At 42.4% G+C, this 21064-nt stretch overlaps 1 protein-coding gene and 1 long non-coding RNA gene across 15 annotated transcripts in view; one reads left to right on the top strand and one right to left on the bottom strand.

Annotated features, from left to right (window-relative positions):
• The window catches only part of CAP (Cbl-associated protein), a 1014121-nt gene that overhangs the window by 524815 nt on the left and 468242 nt on the right, over positions 1-21064 (bottom strand). The window lies entirely within an intron of this gene.
• The window catches only part of LOC142776774 (uncharacterized), a 96424-nt gene continuing 93239 nt past the window's right edge, over positions 17880-21064 (top strand). Inside the window, exon 1 of the long non-coding RNA XR_012887800.1 lies at positions 17880-18023. This is a non-coding gene — a long non-coding RNA (uncharacterized LOC142776774). The remainder of the gene's footprint in view (positions 18024-21064) is intronic.

The following is a 21064-nucleotide window of genomic DNA, read 5'->3' as shown; positions in this document are numbered from 1 at the left end:
GTGTGGTGCATACGGCAGGAAGCTACTTGCACGAATGACACGACCGGTCAGTGATCTGGGAGTTCATGAGTAAGCTATGCGAAATTTGCCAATAGATTAGCTAAGGCATTTATACTCCTCGGGGACGTCATCGCACTATGGTGGGCGCTGAAGACACGTTCTCAGAAATGCACGTTGCCGCGCATTCATTAGTGTACACACCGCGCGTTGCAAATCCCTTCATTCATGCTGTCTCCCTTTTCCCGAAAGCACCAGCAAAGCAGCTCCGGCGTAGTGTATTGACGCTGGGAGAGGACAATAACAAGATGCCCTAGCTAGTATATAGAGTGTTAACACGAGGTCAAATGAAGTCCTAAAACACGTGGCTATTCAGATAATACAGATTGAGTGCCGGGAGCCACAAGCGTATTGGGTACTTACGCTCTTGCATTATTTTTTCGCAGTCAGATGCACCCGTGAGGAATACAACAAAGGAAAGTAGCCTTCCGGCCCTGACACCTAATCCCTATACACGAGCAGCAGTACCGATGTGTTCAGCCGCTGCGATGTGGCCGGGAAACACATTGTTATGACGACTGAACATATAATAGTTCCGGGTGAGAATTTGACAGCCACACGATTAAATGGTTTATCATCCCAAAACTACGATATGGTTACGAATGGCACTGTAGTAGAAAACTTCGGGAACTTCGACTGTATAGTGTTTTTTTAACGTGCAACTAAATGATAAATTTAAGCCCACGAGCCTCAAGCATTTCAAATTCTGTGAATTTAAGGTGTTAGAGTGTAAAAAAAATGGAATTTTAGTAGCTTTGCAAGTGCCTATTCACTGCCGAATGCATGAATGTCAATAAAGCCTGACTGTCCCCAAAAAACAACTCTACTATTGTCACCGCTTCCAATAGGTGGAAGAAGTAATTACACGAGAAAGCGGCCGGAAACAGCTGACTTACAATGCAATGAGTATGCGACGAAACGCGCTATCAAGAGTTAGCTCACGATATCCTCACGTGGCACGCGCTGTCATCACCGAACAGAAACAGCTGCATTGTACTCGTGGTGGCTGCTTAGGCCGTGATAGGAAAGAGCGAGCGCGCAACTTTTAACCGGCCGTGACCAGGGGTAAGAATAGGGAACGGAAAAGGCAACGGTGGTGGCGAGAAGACGCTGAAGCCCACAACAACGACGACGTTCCCGTAGACCTGTGAAATGTGTAAACCCATGGTTTTAACGCGAGTTTCTGTCTCTGGAGTTTCGACATCCGAGTCACGTCTGTGAGTGTCCGTGGTTTAAGCGGGACCTTTCTGCACTGAGAGCTCGACCTCTCCATTATTTCCTAGATATATTAAAGACAATAGTCTTTCTTGGGGACCTTCGACACAAATTTTAGGGTTGTCTGTTTGTCTGTACATTTGCCTCTTTGTCCGCTCTTAACGGTACTCTAAACGACGCCTAAGTGGCCAAACGATTCTCCAAACGGCCGACCCCATCCACAGCGCCCACCAATATTTCTCATTATTCAGCGTTCATACTTGTGTGATTGTCAATTAAAAAGCAAGTATTGCGCATATCTGAGGCACCATAACAACACGTCAATATTCTGTTTTTCTGCTCTTCCTAGAAAAAGCATACATAAGTAATTAAAAGGTCCGTAGCGTTTATCACGTTGCGCTGACCAGGCAACGCTTGCACGAAAAGACAAGTGTTTCCAACGCTTTGCTAAGACGACACGGTGGTAGCACCTACCCGTCTCTTTGCGTTCTACACCTCATCACCTCCGAGACGGGCGCGCAGGGCGCACGCACTTCGTTTTCCAATATAACTCCCAGATAGCGCCAATGTCTCACATGTGACGTGGCTTGATGCGCTTGTTCGCCTCCGCTGCACGCTCAAGGCACTCTAACGCAGTGCATCCAGAATACCATTCATCGATTTTTTTTGCGCAGAACATCAAATACACGTTTTGTTTACTTTCTCTCGACGCAAGACTATCGTCTTTTGACAACATTTGCAGTGTAACATGCAGATACAGGGCCAATTTTGTTTTTACTTTGGCAATTGTAGCGTCTATCCAAACGCAGGATGGCGTATATTTCACCGTCTGAACTCTGATCACGGCTGTCTAAACCATGCAGGGCGTTTGTTCACTTTAATGCTGTAAGTATGAGCAAAAATTATATTATTACCACACTGTTATCAGCCATCGGCCACCAGTTTTGTATCATCTGCATTAGTGAAACGTGGCTCAGTAAATATGAAGGGAACCTGTTTAACTTTCCTTCATATTCTTATGAATACTGTCATCGAAGCGACGATGCACATGGTGGAGCAGCTATTTTTATATCCCCAGGCCTTCACTATCATAGGCTACTGGACTTGACACTAAATATTCCTCGTTGCGAAACCGTGTGGACCGAACTCCAGGAACCACTTTTTTATGAAAATTGTTAGAATTTAGTTGTTGCCTGCGTCTATTGCTCACCGTCGTCATCTGTCATGGAGTTTTGCCAACCTTTAGGAAAGGTGTTGAACATTATGTCATTGGAAGGGAAGTGGATCATTTTAGGAGACATGAACATCAATCTTCTTGATAACACCAACGCAAAGGTTTTGGAATACATTTCCTGCCGCAGTGGATGTAGCTATGAGTGCGTCATAACTGCACAAACTCGTGTTCGACTTCATGGCAATAGCACTCTTATAGATCACATTTTGTGTAACTTCATTAGTTCACCTGAAGCAGCAGTCGTCAAAGTGTCGGTCTCAAATCATTATCCTATTCATGCAAGCATAGGCATTTCCACTATTCTTGAAGCTTCCAACTCGAAGCTTCAAGAATAAACTAAATACTGCTTCATTCATTAACATCATTGAGCCGTATGATTGGTCGTCAGTTAAGTAGTGCGAAAATGCTGAAGTAGCCGATCAACACTTTTTTTTCCTTTATTATTTCAAATGCAGTCATGGCTGCTTCCAAAGTAGTAGTAGAGAAAAAAAAGTACCTTGTCTCAAATAATCCATGGTTGACATCTAACACATCAAAACACCTGAGGAATAAGGATATAATATACAAAAAGACGAAAAAGTCCCCTTTTAGTGTCAGCTTTCAAAAGGCCCCACCGCGGTGGTCTAGCGGCTAAGGTACTCGGCTGCTGACCCGCAGTTCGCAGGTTCGAATTCCGGCTGCGGCGGCTGCATTTCCGATGGAGGTGCATATGTTGTAGGCCCGTGTGCTCAGATTTAGGTGCTCGTTAAAGAACGCCAGGTGGTCGAAATCTCCTGAGCCCTCCACTACGGCGTCTCACACAATCATACGGTGGTTTTGGGATGTTAAACCCCACATATATATCAATCATGGGAAAACACACTTGCCACTCATTTATAACCCATTCACTGTCTTCAAAACCAAGCACTGAGAATAATAACGTTCAGTAGCTTCATGTCCACTGCACCATCCTTACTCTAATCACATGGAATCGCATTAGTTCAGAAGCTGGCTGAACATTTTCTCGGCATTCTTATCTGCAAATATGTGAATGGAAAACTTCCCATTTCTTTACTACACTCAAGTCAGTTTCCTCAGGAGTCATATGACAAATTTGCCGTAAAATTTTCGTCGGTATTTTTGTAGAATTCTTTACCTTTGGAGACAAAAAAGTAGATCCCTTGTAATGTTGAAAAAAAGGCTTGCGTTCGCGCTTGCACAATACTTAGCGCTTACTAATATACAGAGTGTGTTATTATATTTCTTGTTCTTTTTTTGCTCATCTGCATTTTTTGTAGCCCTCGTGCTTATCTGTACTTTATGTATCTCAATTTATTTTCCTCACCATGATAGTGCTTGATATTATACTGAGTGATTGCCATTGCATTTCTTATTAGATTTTTTGTACTTATATACACATTTCGTATATCTTCTATTTTCTATTTCGTACTTATCTGTACATTTATATATTCTCATTCTTGTATCCCTATCATTGTTTACTATTGCGTTGTAACTCTGATGAATGATTTTTTAGGAGGTCTCCCTCACAGTCTTGAGACTTTGAGACCTCCTTCTGTATTTGTTATCAACACATGCAATCTATCACTTGTATTTCAATTAAAAAATTCACACACACACACGTATATATATATATATATATATATATATATATATATATATATATATATATATATATATATATATATATATATATATATAATAAGAGAAAGAAGTGAATACCTAAGGGCTCGTTTTTCCGTGTTTTAACACAATATTAATGAGATCTAACAAACAGTAATGCCAAGGAATGTACAGGGGAAGTTATTAGAACCAATGGAATGTAAATAAGAAGAAAGAAGAAAGAAAAGTGCATGAAAAAATAACCAGCCGTGAGCAGGAATCGAACCTACGACCTTCGAATAACGCATTCGATGCTCTAACCACTGAGCTATCACAGCTTTTTTTTCTTTATTGCCTGCTTCGCAAACAGTACAAATCAATATAAGAATACAGTGCAGTGTCACGTGTAAAAGTGCTGTCACATCTTCCAGCACATGGGGGTTAAAAAGGCAGACGCTTTATGCCCACCAACTTATCTAAACATGGCAACCACTCTGGCTTATCTTGTGCCTCGTATGCAGTCATCAAATACTGTATACTTTCTACGAAGTACTCTCGAGCGGGCCGGGGATTCACGTCTACGTTTCGCACTGCCATCCGTGTTCGCCACACACTGTGAAGAACCAATACCATGAACATATCGTAGGGCACACCACCTACATTTATGACTGGCAAAAAACGGATGTCATACTGTGTAACTGGCAGGTCTTTCTTCAGGGTCCTTTGAAGGATGTCCCAGAGAAAGACTGCATCAGTATAGTCTAGAAAGATGTGGTCAACTGTCTCAAATTTTCTGCAGATAATGCAATCAACTGACGGGACGAATATTCCTTTTTCTCGGAGCCATGGATTGGTAGGGAGTGTGCCGCTGTGAAGTTTGAAAAAGAATGTCTTCATTGATGGTCTAATTGGCATCTTCTTCACTCTTTTCAAGACGTCATCCCCGGGCCCATTAGGGTACAATGTTCTATACAGAGGCTCTGGCAACATGGTTTCTACAAGGTCCTTCTACAGTCTCTTTCGCGAAACCCCAGAGAGATACTCCATCGAAAATCGCACTCTCAATATTTCCAAAGCAGCAATCACTTCTTTCATGTACCCCTTAGGTCTTTTTGTCACCCCATTGACAGTGGTTACAATAAAATCAGGCAAAATATGGGACAGCCGCACATGTATCAACGTTCTCAAAAAACGATCATCTTGATCTCGTAAAAAAACAAACCTAGATACTATCTGTCTCAGGAACAAGTGTACAAGACCAGGCCCCCCACTTTCCACAGAACGGAACAGATTTGTTAGGCTTGTCCTTTCCCACGTGGACGCCCAGATAAACACTGCGATCACTCTGTGTAGCTTTTGTACAGCAACACGTGACATGAATAGCACTTGTAAAACATACCATACTCGTGAAATAAGAAATATGTTGCTCACTGTTGACCTCGTAAACATTGAGAAATCGCGCCCACCCCACGTTTTTGTCTTGTCTCTTAGTTTCTCTGTCTCTTGTTTCCAATATTCTGTTGTGTCTCTGTAGTGTTGGAGAGGTACCCCTAAGTACTTGTCAGGTATAACCTTCCATGTAATGCTTTCAAATATTGATGGTGTGTTCTGCCAATTTCCGTGCCATATTCCAAGACATTTACTCCAGTTGACTCTACTATCAGTGCAATCACAGAGAATTTCACATCGTTTAGTGCTTCTCTAATACTCTCCCGATCTTCGCAGAACACAGCAATATCGTCGGCGTAACTAAGTATTTTGACCTCTGCAGACATCAAATGAAACCCCCGCACCTGATCATTCTGTATCACTTTCTGACATAGAGGTTCTAAATAGATAGTAAAAAGCAGTGCCGATGCAGGACATCCTTGTTTTACACTCGATAAGACTTGTATATTATCACTAAGCTGCTTGTTTATTACAATTCTCGTAGTGCATCCCGTGTACGCCATTCGGACCCCCTCCGACACCACAGACCCTATATTGACATAGTCAAGAATGCTGAAAAGTATGTCATGGTTCACGCGGTCAAATGCCTTCTCGAGATCGATTTGTAGCATAGCTACTTTACCGTCAAACTCATCGCAGCATTCTAACATAGTTCGGGCTATATGAATGTTCGTCATAATTGTTCTGCCTTTTATGCCACAAGTCTGATGTTGTCCGACTATTTTTGTAATCACTGTTTGAATTCGCCTGGCCAAAACACTTATGAATATTTTGTAGTCAACATTCACTAGGGTTATGGGTCTGTAGGATGTGACGGACAGCTGTTTCCTGGGATCTTCAGTTTTTGGGCTTAACACGATGTGTGTTCTCCAAAAAGATATTGGTAACTCTTTCCTCTCGTATGCCTCATCTAACACATTCCACAAAGCTTCTGCCACAAGATTTTTAAATTTCTTATAGAATGCTTCACCTAGTCCATCTGGACCGGGTGTTTTACCGTTTTTCATTTTTTCAATGGTGATTTCGATTTCTCTGACCGAGATGGGTGCTTCTAATCTCGCTTTTACGTCATCCTCAAGCTTTGGCATAAATGACAAGAAACGCCGACTATACGTACTCGTGTCCGCTCTGACGCCTTCCAACAGCTTTTGGAAATATTCCACAAACGCGTGCTCAATCTCGGTTTTATCTGTGGTGACTTAATTTTTGTGTTCTATCGCCCTTATCTCGTTTCTTGTCGCGTAGCTCTTTTCATCTGTGACGGCACGTTTTGTGGGAACTTCGCCAAACCATAATCTTTCTGCGCGTGCGCGTACCACCACTCCTCTGTACCTTTCCGTATCTACGGCTTCTAATTCTTGTTTCACTCTTCTTATTTCTTTACTGCGCTCTCCTGGTTGTGCGCATTCTTGACATAACAAAAAAACAAGCTCACATTGCAGTTGTCTTTCTTTTTTCAGGTTAGTGCGTTTTATTGAAACTGATCTTGATTGATTGATTTGTGGGGTTTAACGTCCCAAAACTACCATTTGATTATGAGAGACGCCGTAGTGGAGGGCTCCGGAAATTTTGACCATCTGGGGTTCTTTAACGTGCACCCAAATCTGAGTACACGGGCCTACAACATTTCCGCCTCCATCGGAAATGCAGCCGCCGCAGCCGGGAATCAAACCCGCGACCTGCGGGTGAAACTGATCTTCCAATTGCTTCTATTTTTACTTTTTCCTTGAAGCACTCCCATGTGTAAATTGAACTACTTGCGTTACCTTTCGCCACTCCTTTTAATTCCTTTTCAGCATTTTCTACAAACTTCTTATCCTCGAGAAGCTTTTCATTTAACTTCCAGAGTCCCCAATTGAATTCGGGCTTTTCTTTTTTATTAATGGTGAACATTACTAGACTATGGTCACTAAATAAAACATTCTTCACTGCGTAGCCCTGACACATAGGAAGCAGGGACGTAGACACGTATGCTCTGTCAAGTCTAGCTTGACTGTTGAGCTGGTAATGCGTATAGTGAGTGCCCTGCGCCAGTACATATCCCACGTCATCCAAGTTCCGCTCACGCGTCATTGAATCCAATACCAAGGCACTAGAGTCACGTACAAAGTTTTTACATGCCCTGTCTTCGGCACTACACACACAGTTGAAATCGCCTAGAAGTATAACTGCCTTCTCGCATGATAGATGCGTATCAAGACTTTCAAAGAATATTTTCCTTTCTTGTTGTCTATTTGGCGCATATACGCACACAACGCGCCAACTAATGCCGGAAAGAAGAAAATCACATGCAATTAATCACCCTTCATTATCACTGTGTACACTTTTTTCGACAATGCCAATTGTGTTTCTTATAAAGAGAAGACATCCGCCTGAAGTACCTACAGAATGACTCACACATATATTGTATCTGGAGCGGAAGTTCAAAAATATGGTGTCCATCTGCTCTTCAGATTCAATTTTTGTTTCCTGCACAGTGGCGATATCAACGTCATTTTCAAGAAACAAACGACGTAACTGATAATGTCGCCTCTTCGAGCGTAAACCTCTAACGTGAAAAGTTGCGACGCGTAAGGCTGATTCTATATTGAAAGCCATGATTTTTGTTTAGGGGGGAGTACAAAACACAGTGTTTACTTTAGGTGAACGTTTCTAAAAAACGGCTTTAGTTTTACTGAAAATTTTGTGGCAATCGGTCCAGGTTTTACAGAGGCATGGTGTGTGTAAACTCCGCTGACTTACGGGTTACTTTCCATCCGGAAAAAAGGCACAAAAAACTCAAGTCCCAGGAAGCTTTTGCGAAGGCTGTCTGGCCTCCGCCCGTGGATTAGTCTGCAAGTTCGGCCGTGGCTTCAACGTTGGTCGCCTCATTCCTATGGTTTTTGCTGGTGGTTCTTCTCGACCAACGTCTCCGGAGATAGTGAAGTCTTCCCCAACAATGTCTCTTGGTCGCTTTCCAGTTAGTACACTGCCTGCGTTGTCGCCGATTTCCATGTCGTCTTGCAGTGTGTCTGCGTCGCTGGGAGCCTTCACAGTCGGCAGGTGCTGTTCTGGCTTGTCTGTCGTTATCGGTTTTTCTGGCTCTGGTTCGGATGCCTTGTTCTCGACCTTTTCATTGTCCATCCTACTAGGCCTGCTCAGTTTCACCAATTCTGGGGTCACCTCTTCCTTCCTCGCAGTCGCGCTCGCTGCCACTTCAGCTTCATGCTCGTCCATTAACAGCTCGGCGTGGTCGTTGCCACTCGGAGGTCCGGTGACGCTGGCATAAGACAACGTGCAGTCGTTATCCTCGTGGCCAAATCTTCGGCAGGCACCACAGCGTGGCACACGGCAATCTCGCCGTATGTGCCCCTTTGTTCTACAGCGTAAGCACACTGGCGCTCTGCCTGGAACAACCACCAAAGCTTGCTCACCGCTTACGTTCACTTGGTGAGGCAGGTCTTCAATTTTGACGCCCACTTTCAACCGAAGTGTCACAATACGGGTAGTGGAGCCTTTTTCACTGATGCCGTTTACACGCCACCGCTCTCTGTTGACGTCCACCACTTGGCCGTACGACTCGAAAGCGCGTCGCACATCCTCATCGAGAACATTGTGCAGCAGCCAGTGCACATTCAAATGCACATCCTGGTTTGCCGGATCAATGACAAGACAGCGACAATTTTTTACTTTGATATCGCCTTGCGATAGAATCGTCTTGACAGCGTCCATGTTCTTGAACGTTACCGCCCACACGTGGCTCATCCTATATGCCCCCAAAGCAACCACTTCGGGGAGCAGTCGCAGGCTGGCCAAGGTATCACGGAAATCTACCACTCGATAAGGTCGGGCTCGTACGTCAGCGTGCAGAAAAACCGTATTTAAAACAATTCGTCCTGTAGGAAGGGTTGGCAACACAACTTCATAATCCTTATCGTCATCAAAAGACCTGTTTCCACGGCTCAAACGGGCCGCTGATACCCCTCCACTGGAGCTTTCCATCACACGTCCGTTCGCTTCGGCGTCCGGAAGTGGAATCCACTGAGCTATCACAGCGGCCTTCCCTCCATCCACTTTTTTGGGTTTATATGTGAATTTAGAAGTAGGAGTGACAGTCAGCGCCATCTATAAGCCAAACAACGAGTGTGAAAACACTCTTATTTGCATGTTAATAAGTTCACGTAGCACGTGAACTTATTATGAGCGGGAAGCTGATTAATTGTCCCTCTTATACAACCTATACACACAGAGTCTGCCAGTACGAGACCCTCGTTCAATGAAATAAGAGAAAGAAGTGCATACCTAAGGGCTCGTTTTTCCGTGTTTTAACACAATATTAATGAGATCTAACAGACAGTAATGCCAAGGAATGTACAGGGGAAGTTATTAGAACCAATGGAATGTAAATAAGAAGAAACACGAAAGAAAAGTGGATGAAAAAATAACCAGCCGTGAGCAGGAATCGAACCTACGACCTTCGAATAACGCGTTCGGTGCTCTAACCACTGAGCTATCACAGCGGCCTTCCCTCCATCCACTTTTTTGGGTTTATATGTGAATTTAGAAGTAAGAGTGACAGTCAGCGCCATCTATAAGCCAAACAACGAGTGTGAAAACACTCTTATTTGCATGTTTGGCGTCACGTAGCACGTGAACTTATTCTGAGCGGGCAGCTGATTAATTGTCCCTCTTATACAACCTATACACACAGAGTCTGCCAGTACGAGACCCTCGTTCAATGAAATAAGAGAAAGAAGTGCATACCTAAGGGCTCGTTTTTCCGTGTTTAACACAATATTAATGAGATCTAACAGACAGTAATGCCAAGGAATGTACAGGGGAAGTTATTAAAACCAATGGAATGTAAATAAGAAGAAAGACGAAAGAAAAGTGGATGAAAAAATAACCAGCCGTGAGCAGGAATCGAACCTACGACCTTCGAATAACGCGTTCGATGCTCTAACCACTGAGCTATCACAGCGGCCTTCCCTCCATCCACTTTTTTGGGTTTATATGTGAATTTAGAAGTAGGAGTGACAGTCAGCGCCATCTATAAGCCAAACAACGATTGTGAAAACACTATTATTCGCATGTTTGGCGTCACGTAGCACGTGAACTTATTATGAGCGGGCAGCTGATTAATTGTCCCTCTTATACAACCTATACACACAGAGTCTGCCAGTACGAGACCCTCGTTCAATGAAATAAGAGAAAGAAGTGTATACCTAAGGGCTCGTTTTTCCGTGTTTTAAAACAATAATAATGAGATCTAACAGACAGTAATGCCAAGGAATCTACAGGGGCAGTTATTAGAACCAATGGAATGTATATAAGAAGAAAGACGAAAGAAAAGTGGATGGAAAAATAACCAGCCGTGAGCAGGAATCGAACCTTCGACATTTGAATAACGCGTTCGATGCTCTAACCACTAAGATATCACAGCGGCCTTCCCTCCATCCACTTTTTTGGGTTTATATGTGAATTTAGATGTAGGAGTGACAGTCAGCGCCATATATATATATATATATATATATATATATATATATATATATATATATATATATATATATATATATATATATATATATATATATATATATATATATATATATATATATATATATATACGATATGGCTCAACGGGAGCGTTGTCAACAAGGATAAATATATTTATTTCCCAACAGTTTCGGGAGGGGTCCTCGCTTCATCAGGGGATGAGTTATACTGGCATGAACTTCCAAACTTCGTTGCTGCCGCGTCCCTCTCGCCTTGAAAGATGTTTGCGAGAGTGAGAGGGAACTAAAAAAAGGAAAAAAAACAAAAAAAAACAAAAAAGGGGAGAGAAAAAAGACGAAAAAGAAAAAGAAAGAAAAGAAAGAATGTAGAAACGAGGAAGAACCACTGTCAACATTGAGAACAAAACACACTGTCAGTGTACGTCCACATACGGTTCTTATCACGTGCTGTTCAGTTCTCGACGTGTGTCGGGCCACCCAAGATTGTCGCCGCGGTGCCGGGAGGGTCCGTGACGGCGTGCGTAAAGAAAGGGTTTCCCCGTAATGGGTCGGTCGGCGTGCGGCGTGCGTAAAGGAAGGGTTTCCTCTTAATGGTTCGGTCGGCTCTTTACCTTTAATCTTCGTCCGTTTCCCTTCAATGGTCATCAAGCGGTAGGCGAACGTAAACACTTTGTAAGTGCATGCGGAAAAAAGAAAAAAAAGGAAGAAAAAAAGGAAAAAAAGAAAAACAAAAAACAAGAAAGGACAGTGTACACGTACGAGTCAGTCAGAAAAAAGCATGGTCTCCAGATATCAATCTTTGTCACCAATTTCCTCCTGGCTTACTTCTCGGAGGCAGTTGAGTTTTCCGGGGTCCTCGTTGATGCCGGCTACTAATGTTCGAAATTTGAAAATAAAATATGCCTCACGCTGTTCGCGCTCGCGTCTGTTTGAGAAACCGGACTGCAAAAGAGTTACGCTGATATTTTCAAAACTGTGGTTCGGCAGGCGAAGATGTCTAGATAAAGGTAGCTTCGGCAGTGAAGTGGCGTGGTACCGGTGATTATTGAACCGCAGCCGAAATGGCGGGTCTGTTTGGCCGATATATTCTTGTCCGCAGATGTTGCAATGCAGCATGTATAATACGTTACTGGAGTCACAATTAAGGCTTTCAGTAATGCAGAATTTGAAATCCGAGAAGTTCGCTTTGGACTCACGTGTTGTGACCATGTGTGGGCATACCTTGCATCAAGCTTTTCCGCAGGGATGGCACCCTGATTGAAATTTGGGGGTGTTTGTTTTTGCTCTGACAAGAATGTCCTTCAGATTTTTATCCCGGCGGTACACCACGTGAGGTGGCTTTGCGAAAATAGAAGTTAGTCGTTTGCTTTGCCTGATTATGTTGAAATGGCGGGGAAGTATGTTGTTGATTCGTGGCGCTGAGGAGGAGTAAGTTTGTACAAGGTTCGTTTGGGAAGTCGTTTTAAATACTCTGTTTGACCCCTAATTATATCATTCCCCTTCACGTTGCGAGCACGTAGTATGGCATCGTCAATAATGTCTTCCGGATAATTTTGTTTCAATAAGGAATGCTTTAGTTGTTCGGCGTTTCTGTCAAATTCCCGCATATCGGTGCATATTCTTCGGTACCGGTAGGCCTGAGAATATGGAATACCCGTTGTGCAATGCTATGGGTGGCTGCTGTTGTAATGTAGGTAAATTTGACGGTCTGTAGGCTTTTTGTAAAGGTTTGTTGACAAGCGGTCATTTTTGACCGTGACAGTTACGTCCAAAAAGTTAATGCTAGTTTTGAAAATTTCGTGCGTGAATTTTATTGACGGGTGGCACTTGTTAAAATCTTCTATGAAGCGGAAAAGACTTGCCTCATCATGGTTCCATATCATAAAAATATCGTCTAAGTATCTTCTGTTGTAGAAAGGTTTCAAGGTGCGTCCCTCAATGACTGGGATTTTTAGTGAAGCCATAAAGGTGCTCGTGAAGTTTGGGGCCATTTTCGTGCCCATTGCAGTGCCACAGACCTGAAGGAAATGCTTGCCATTGAACTCAAAATGGTTTTAATTTAGTACAAGTTCAAGAAGTGTAAACAGTAGCTCGCCACTTACACTAGTTGATGAGTCAGATTTTACATATTCAGAAACCATAGCCGCTATTCCGTCATGTTGGGTTATGTTGGTGTACAGTGAGCAGACGTCCATGGTCACCAGAAAACGGCCGCCTGGGATGTCGAGACTTGAAGTTTCGCAGATGAAGTGGTTTGTGTCTTTTAGGTAATAAGGAAAATATGAGGGGGATGTTTTTATTAAGGATTTGGTGAATTCTGATATATTTTCTGTTGATATGCTGTTACTGGATACTATCGGACGTCCCGGATTACCTGCCTTGTGTATTTTGGGGAGCAAATAGAATTGACCGGGAACAGAATGGGCCGGTAACATTGCTTTAACATTTTGCCGGGAATTTTCTCGTCCCGGCAGAGATTGTTTAGGGTTACTTTTATCTCCCTTTCAAATTCGGGAGTCGGGTCCGTTGAAAGTTCTTAGTAGAATTTTGTGTCTGATAGCTGTCGTTCCCCTTCCTTTAAGTAGTCCGACGTGTTTAGAATTACTATGCAGCCCCCTTTATCAGCTGGTTTGATAGTAATTCCAGTGTTTTTTCGTAGTTCATCGAGTGCCCTTCGTTCTGACTTAATATGTTGTTTCGAAATGGGCGATTTTTTTCATACGCTTTGATGATATCTTTTTGAACTGCTGATATATACATATCGAGGTGTTTGTCCCTCTGCTCACCCGGACACCATGATTTGTCACCACCGATCACTCTATTATCGTCCGTACAGTCCTTGCGATCATGAAAGTATTCACAGAGGCGGAGATTACGCGCAAAGTTATCGAGGTCTTGGTACAGTTCAAATTCATTGAATCTACCGGATGATGGACAAAAGGTCAAGCCTCTCGACAAAAGTTGAAGCTGAGCGGGTGTGAGTGTTGTGTTTGACAGATTGAGGACATTTTTCTCATAGTTTTCGGCTGCTCTTGGCTATCACGTGGCACGGGAGTGTGAGCATCATATTCGAGAGTAAGGATGTTTTGATAGGATTGCAGTGTAGTTTCAAGTTCCCATTTTTCTCTTCAAAGTTAGGTTGTGGTACGGGTGTTCCCTGGCGTTCTTGTACGGCCTCGTTCCTATTTTCCTGTTGCAGAGCAGTGGAGCTACTGCAGTCCCGCTTGAATTTTATATCTTTTACTACTGAAATTTCGCCTCTCTTCCTTAGTTCATATCTTTCAAGTTCTCTTGCCTCATGCTCTCCGAGATTAGATACCAATTTCTGCGTGGCCTCCGTGTTACTGTATTCGGCGGCCTTACGCTCACTATGGTCCGCAATGACCCGAGTCAGTTGCAAGGACGCTTCTAGTAATATTTTTCCCACTTCGCCCTTTCTGCTTCACTTAGTGTAGACATTGAGGGGTTGCAGGCTAGGCGGAGGCCCTAGGTGCAATTTCGTGAGATAGATATTTGGTTAGTTGTTCCGCGTGTTTTTCGTATTGCACCCGCTTTTCAATGACTTTCCTAATCGATAGAAATGAGTGGGACCATGCGTGTTTAAGACTGCCCGTACCTTTTGTTGGTTTCGTTCTCAGTGTTGACAGTGGTTCTTCCTTTTTTTTACTTTCTTTCTTTTCTTTCTTTTTCGTCTTTTTTCTCCCCCCTTTTTGTTTTTTTTGGTTTTTTTCCTTTTTTAGTTCCCTCTCACTCTTGCAAACATCTTTCAAGGCGAGAGGGACGCGGCAGTAACGAAGTTTGGAAGCTCATGTCAGTATAACTCATCCCCTGATGAAGGGAGGACGCCTCCCGAAACTGTTGGGAAATTAATATATTTATCCTTGTTGATAACGCTCCCGTTGTGCCATATCCCATACCTTCACGAAGACTAACTGACCCATTGAGTTATTACTCTCACTGACTATATATATATATATATATATATATATATATATATATATATATATATATATATATATATATATATATATATATATATATATATATTTATATATATATACATATATATATATATATATATATATATATATGGGAAAGAAGTGTATACCTAAGCGCTCACTTTTGTGTTTTGAAACAATATTATTGAGATCTAACAAACAATAATGCCAAGGATTGTATAAGGAAATATATTAAAACCAATGTAATGTAAATAGGAAGAAAGAAAAGTGGGTGAACAAATAACTTGCCGTGAGCAGGAATCGAACTTTCAACCATCGAAAAACGCATTCGATGCTCTAACCACTGAGCTATCACGGCGGCCATCCCCCCACCCCCCCTCCAGCCACTCTATCAGGTTTGTATGTGGATTTAAACGTGAGAGTGTCAGTCAGCGCCATCTGTAGCCATAACGGCGAGTGTAGAACACCCTTTTGTAAGCCTGTGTGGCATCACGTAGCACGTGAACTTATTACGAGCTGACAGCTGACCAATAGTCACTCGTATAAAACCTTACGGCACCAAGTCTGTCTGTACGAGACCCTCGTAAGTGATAATAAGGGTTGCAGCGCGAGCACGAATGTACTAGAAGAAACAGACGAAAGTCGAGGTACGGAAGGCAAAGAGGACAACACGAGTGCTGACTACCAACTGAATTTTATTATCCGCAGCACACATGATAATATATACAACAGGCAACCTTTGAACAGCACACGTGAGCAACGTGACATATTCTGGGGAATGTTCTGATAAAAAGAAGGTACAAAAAATGGCTAACCCTTATCTAAAAGCGCAAACTCTTTGTCATGCAAGGCCACCGAAGGTTGGCTTACGCATCCGTCACCATTTTTTCTAATAAAATACGCTTCAGCTATTTCCCGAGTTAACTTATCCATGTGGCGTGCCAGCACACTCACGCCATATCCCATATCCATACCTTCAAAACCACTTTCTAAAAATCACTTTCTAGTTTCTAGTTTCTTAAAACCACTTTCTAGTTTCTTGTCCGCGAATAATTTGCGTGTTCTTCAAGCGGAGAAGGAAGGTGTTTTTGTTATTCTACACAATGATGTCTTTTTGCAAAAAGCGTCACAGGTAGTTGTGAAACTCTTTATACAAGTTACAGCAAAAAGTTCCAATATCAAGAAAGATGCTATAGCTCGCCTCGAGGCTGTGAATTCGCTAGGTTTAGCCTGTAGCGTAAAGAAAGCTTCTTCCCAAGAATTGTCTATTTTTTTCACTATTAAGAGCCATAAGCCGGAACAACCTTTGCATACAATTGTTTCTGAAAGAGGAACCTGGCAGAAGCTTTTGGGAGGTTATTTGCAGAAACGTCTATCTAGTTTAGTTTTGAATGACCCCTACCGCGTCCGTAATTCGCAAGAAGTTGTCAGATACCTCAAGGATAATAATCCAATTGGGTGCCCTGTTTTAAGTATCGATGTTGTAGATTTGTATTACTCCATTCCTCAGAGCACATTGTTAAATTATGTGAGAGATTGTATAACCAAGGATAATCATGAAGATTTGTTCATTAATGATTGTGGTGTCAGTGTTAATTCTTTCATGAAACTTTTGCTTTTCTACTTGAACTCCACTTTTGTGTCGTGGGGAGGGTCTCTTTATAGACAAAGTAAGGGAGTTTGCATTGGGTCAAGGGTCGCCCCGGTTCTGAGTGACATTTTTCTTGCCAAGATTGACACCATCCTCAGTGATAAACTTGTCTATTTGGTGCAAACCGCTTTCAGATATGTGGACGACTATTTAATTTTTCTGCTGCCTTCCGTAACTAACAGGAAAAAACCTGGCTGAACTTGTATTGAGTGCTTTTAAAACACATGGAGGTGGGCTAGACTTCACTTGCGAAGTTCCCCAACAGGGATCACTGAGGTACTTAGATATTAATATTACAGTGTTTCCAAATCACGTATGCTGGGAATACCAACCGCGAAGTGTTGAACCCTTGTTAAACTATGCCTCCTGCCACACATAACTGGTCAAGAGAGCTATTGTTTCGTCGGCTGTAAGTGCTGGCTTATCCAAGCCATGCCTACACAAGATGACTGATAGTGTAACAATGCAAATTACCAGACATCTGTCAGCAGGATTTCCCAAATCTGTAATTTCTTCAGTGTGCGAAGCCTTGTTGCAAAAAATCAAACAAAAACAAGATAATGCAGGAGGAAATAAGGAGCGAAAAAGAGTTGCAGTCATCCCATATTTCCACAATATATCTCATGGTTTGAAGAAGGTGGGCTCGAGATATGGTGTGGATGTAGTTTTATCAGCTCCGTGCAAAGTAAGCCAGATTTGCAGAATGACGGATGAGCGATTTAGTGGAATCACCAAAAAAAGTTGGACATGCGCCGTAAAACACATAAATAAATTTGTAGATTGTGCAGTTGGTGTTGTTTACATGATTCGTTTAACGTGCGGTCGTTGTTATACTGGCCAAACTGGGCGGTGCGTTAATAAAAGGTTAGGAGAACATATGAATGATATATGCAAAGGAATCAGTTCAAACCTTGTTTTGCACTGCAAAAGCTGCGGGTGCCAGCCTCGATTTCCGGGCGTGAGTGTGCTGGCACGCCACATGGACAAGTTAACTCGGGAAATAGCTGAAGCGTATTTTATTAGAAAAAATGGTGACAGATGCGTGAGCCAACCTTCCGTGGCCTTGCATGACAAAGTGTTTGCGCTTTTAGATAAGGGTTAGTCATTTTTTTGTCCCTTCTTTTTATCAGAACATTCCCCAGAATATGTCACGTTGCTCACGTGTGCTGTTCAAAGGTTGCCTGTTGTATATATTATCATGTGTGCTGCGGATAATAAAATTCAGTTGGTAGTCAGCGCTCGTGTTGTCCTCTTTGCCTTCCGTACCTCGACTTTCGTCTGTTTCTTCTAGCACATTCGTGCTCGCGCTGCAACCCTTATTATCATGAATTCAAACCAACTAGCCCAAGTCGCCATTCTTCCTCGTAAGTGAATTTTCTCCCCTTTTCTTTCTTCCTATCTACATTACATTTGTTCTAATATTTCCCCTATACATTCCTTGGCAATATTGTCTGTTAGATCTCATTAATATTCGTATTAGATCTCATTAATATACGTAACTACTTAAAAGATAGAGAATATATTGTGTCTATATCTAACACTTACTCACACCCTAAAACAAGTAACATTGGGGTACCGCAGGGATCAATATTAGGACCTCTCTTATTTTTAATATACATCAATGATCTTTCACAATGCCTAAAATCATCTGACTGTATTCTTTACGCTGACGACACTACTATTTTCTGCTCAGATAACCACCTTGATTCATTAATCTACAAGCTTAACCACGACGCGGACAGCATAGTTACCTGGTGCCGGCAAAATAAACTACAGATAAATGCTACAAAATCTCAGTTCGTCATCTTTTCCTCTAAGCATAGGATTTATTCAGGTTCACCATCTTTAACTTTCGCTTCAAACACACTTTTTCCTACTGACAGTGTCATGTTTCTCGGAGTCACATTAGATAAGCACCTAAAATTTGATGAGCATGTTTCATCGTTAACAAAGAAGACAGCTTATGGCATTAGGATATTAATTAAAGTTCGCAATTTTTTCCATATGAACACACTAATATCCCTTTATTACGCTTTCATTCATACGTATATTAATTATTGCATATCATCATGGGGAAACACGTATCCAGTCCATTTATCTCCATTGCAACACACTCAAAATCAGGCTATTCGCATCATGACACATAGCACCTACACATCAGAAGCATTGCCTTTGCTCACCTCTAACGGTATTCTGTCGGTGGGAAAACTACATAAATATTCCCTCGCAATACTAATCCACAAATCCATCAGCGGAAAGCTCCCGTTCCCTATAATCATCAAAAGCCAGTATCCTTACTCTTTGTCAACACGTTTCGCATCCAGCAATAGCTTCTTATTACCGAAATCCAGAACTAATTATGGTAAGTTCACTACTAACTTTTCAGCCACACAACTATGGAACTCATTACCATGCCATGTTAAAAATATCTCCAATTTCCACGCATTCAAAATCAACCTTCGGAATTATCTGCATTCAGCATAGTCATTTCATCATTTCATCATCTCTGCTTTCTTTTGTAATTTTTAAATAATCCAACGATGTTTCAGTGTTAATTGCTTCTTTTTGAGTGTTTACTTTGTGTACACATCTTTGTTGCGTTAAAGTACTTTTGTTTACTCAGCTCTTATGGGAGGTCCCCTGTACAGTCTCTTGACTTTGGGACCTCCCTCTGTATCAGTAGTAAACCCCATTGTAACCACCATTTGTAACCAATCAATTTCAATAAACTTTCAAACTTTCAAACTTTCAAACACGAAAAAACGAACCCTTAGGTATACACTTCTTTCCCTTATTCATTAACGAGGGTCTCGTACTGGCAGACTTGGTGCAGTTAGGTTGTAGCTGTATACTAGGGACTATTGGTGAGCTGCCTGCTCGTAATAAGTTCACGTGCTACGGGACGCCACACAGGCTCATAAAAGGGTGTTCTACACTCGCCGCTATGACTACAGATGACGCTGATTGACACTCCCACGTTTAAGTTCACATATAATCCCAATAGAATGGCCTGGGCGATGGTCGCCGTGATAGCTCAGTGGTTAGAGCATCGAATGCATTATTCGAAGGTCGTAAGTTCGATTCCTGCTCCCGGCAAGTTATTTTTTCACCCACTTTTCTTTCTTCGTATTTACATTACATTGGTTCTAATATTTTGCCCTATACATTCCTTGGCATCATTGTCTGTTAGATCTCTCTAATATATGTATGTATATATACAAAACAGCCAAACGTCACCTAGCTAAAGCCTTGAGACGAAGTAGAAGCGACCTACATGGAAGCAAGCTGCGTCACCTAGTTAATGCCTACAAACTGCCCAGAAGCAAACAGATTATTATAAAAAATCGCCCAAAATCGCTATTTCAAAGCATGTGCAGTTTCAATATAGCTTTTTTACCTTGAACAAACGAGCACCCTCCGGGCTCGTTTGTTTGCTGAATTGTGCCCTTGTCTTTAGCGTCCATTGAAGATTTAACATAGATTGTAACCAACTTGCACAAGTAGCTATCGCACAAGAGTAGAAACATCAATAACATTCTATTGTCGTGTACATTCATAGTTAATAAAAAATCGGCCTGGCATGGCATAGCCTGTAATGAAACAACATTTGACGGCAAATGTCCCAGATGACATGACAGAGCCGAGAGCGCAATTATGACACAGTGCAGTGCAAATAAAACACGGACGTAACACAAAAAACGGCGATGAGCCTTTCTGTCCGTGATGGAAACAAACAAAAGAACAAGCAAATCAGGAAGACGCTTGAAGAGTGGAACGCCACAGTGAAATCTGGTCCCGTTAGCCTCGCCTTCTTAATCGCTGCCTTGGCTTTGTTTCTGCGCATGCAATGTTGGCCGTTTCAAAATATCCAAGAATGCAAGCAAGGTCGGCAACTGCCTACTACACCCTAATTCTTCGTTTCGAGAATTACCGAAAGACCACCCACTGCGTGTGTGTAAGTCAATACACACACGTTCACTGGCTTCACACTTTGTTGATATTGTTGCCGATGATTATAATTGAGTATACCAGAGTGCTTTGTAATAGGCGGGCCTTTAAACCACCCCCTATAGTTGTGTGGTTCAGACGGTCTGACCCCTGGCGTGATTCAACCTACACGTTGAGGAGGCTTCTATAAATACACGATATTCCTACACTGAAGCAGTTGAAGGCGCTTCAAGGCCAAGAGGACTCCAACCCGTCAGTTCCACGAACTCTCTCGTGCCTGCGCTACGCACCTTGGCGAGTGCTTCGTGCGCTCACGCACTTCCATTCGGCCTGCTTGGCGGCTTTCCATGTGGGGACCGAAAGATCCCTTCTCTTATTCTTTACCTCTCCTTCATTTTTACTCCCCATTCCCTGTTGTATAGGTGACCTCGCCTGAAGGAGACAGTTACAGCACGGC

The sequence above is a fragment of the Rhipicephalus microplus genome, chromosome X (assembly GCF_043290135.1).
Source record: "Rhipicephalus microplus isolate Deutch F79 chromosome X, USDA_Rmic, whole genome shotgun sequence".
Classification (NCBI taxonomy): Eukaryota; Metazoa; Arthropoda; class Arachnida; order Ixodida; family Ixodidae; genus Rhipicephalus; species Rhipicephalus microplus.
Note: the sequence above shows the minus strand (reverse complement) of the source record. Positions and strands in the feature narration are given on the sequence as shown.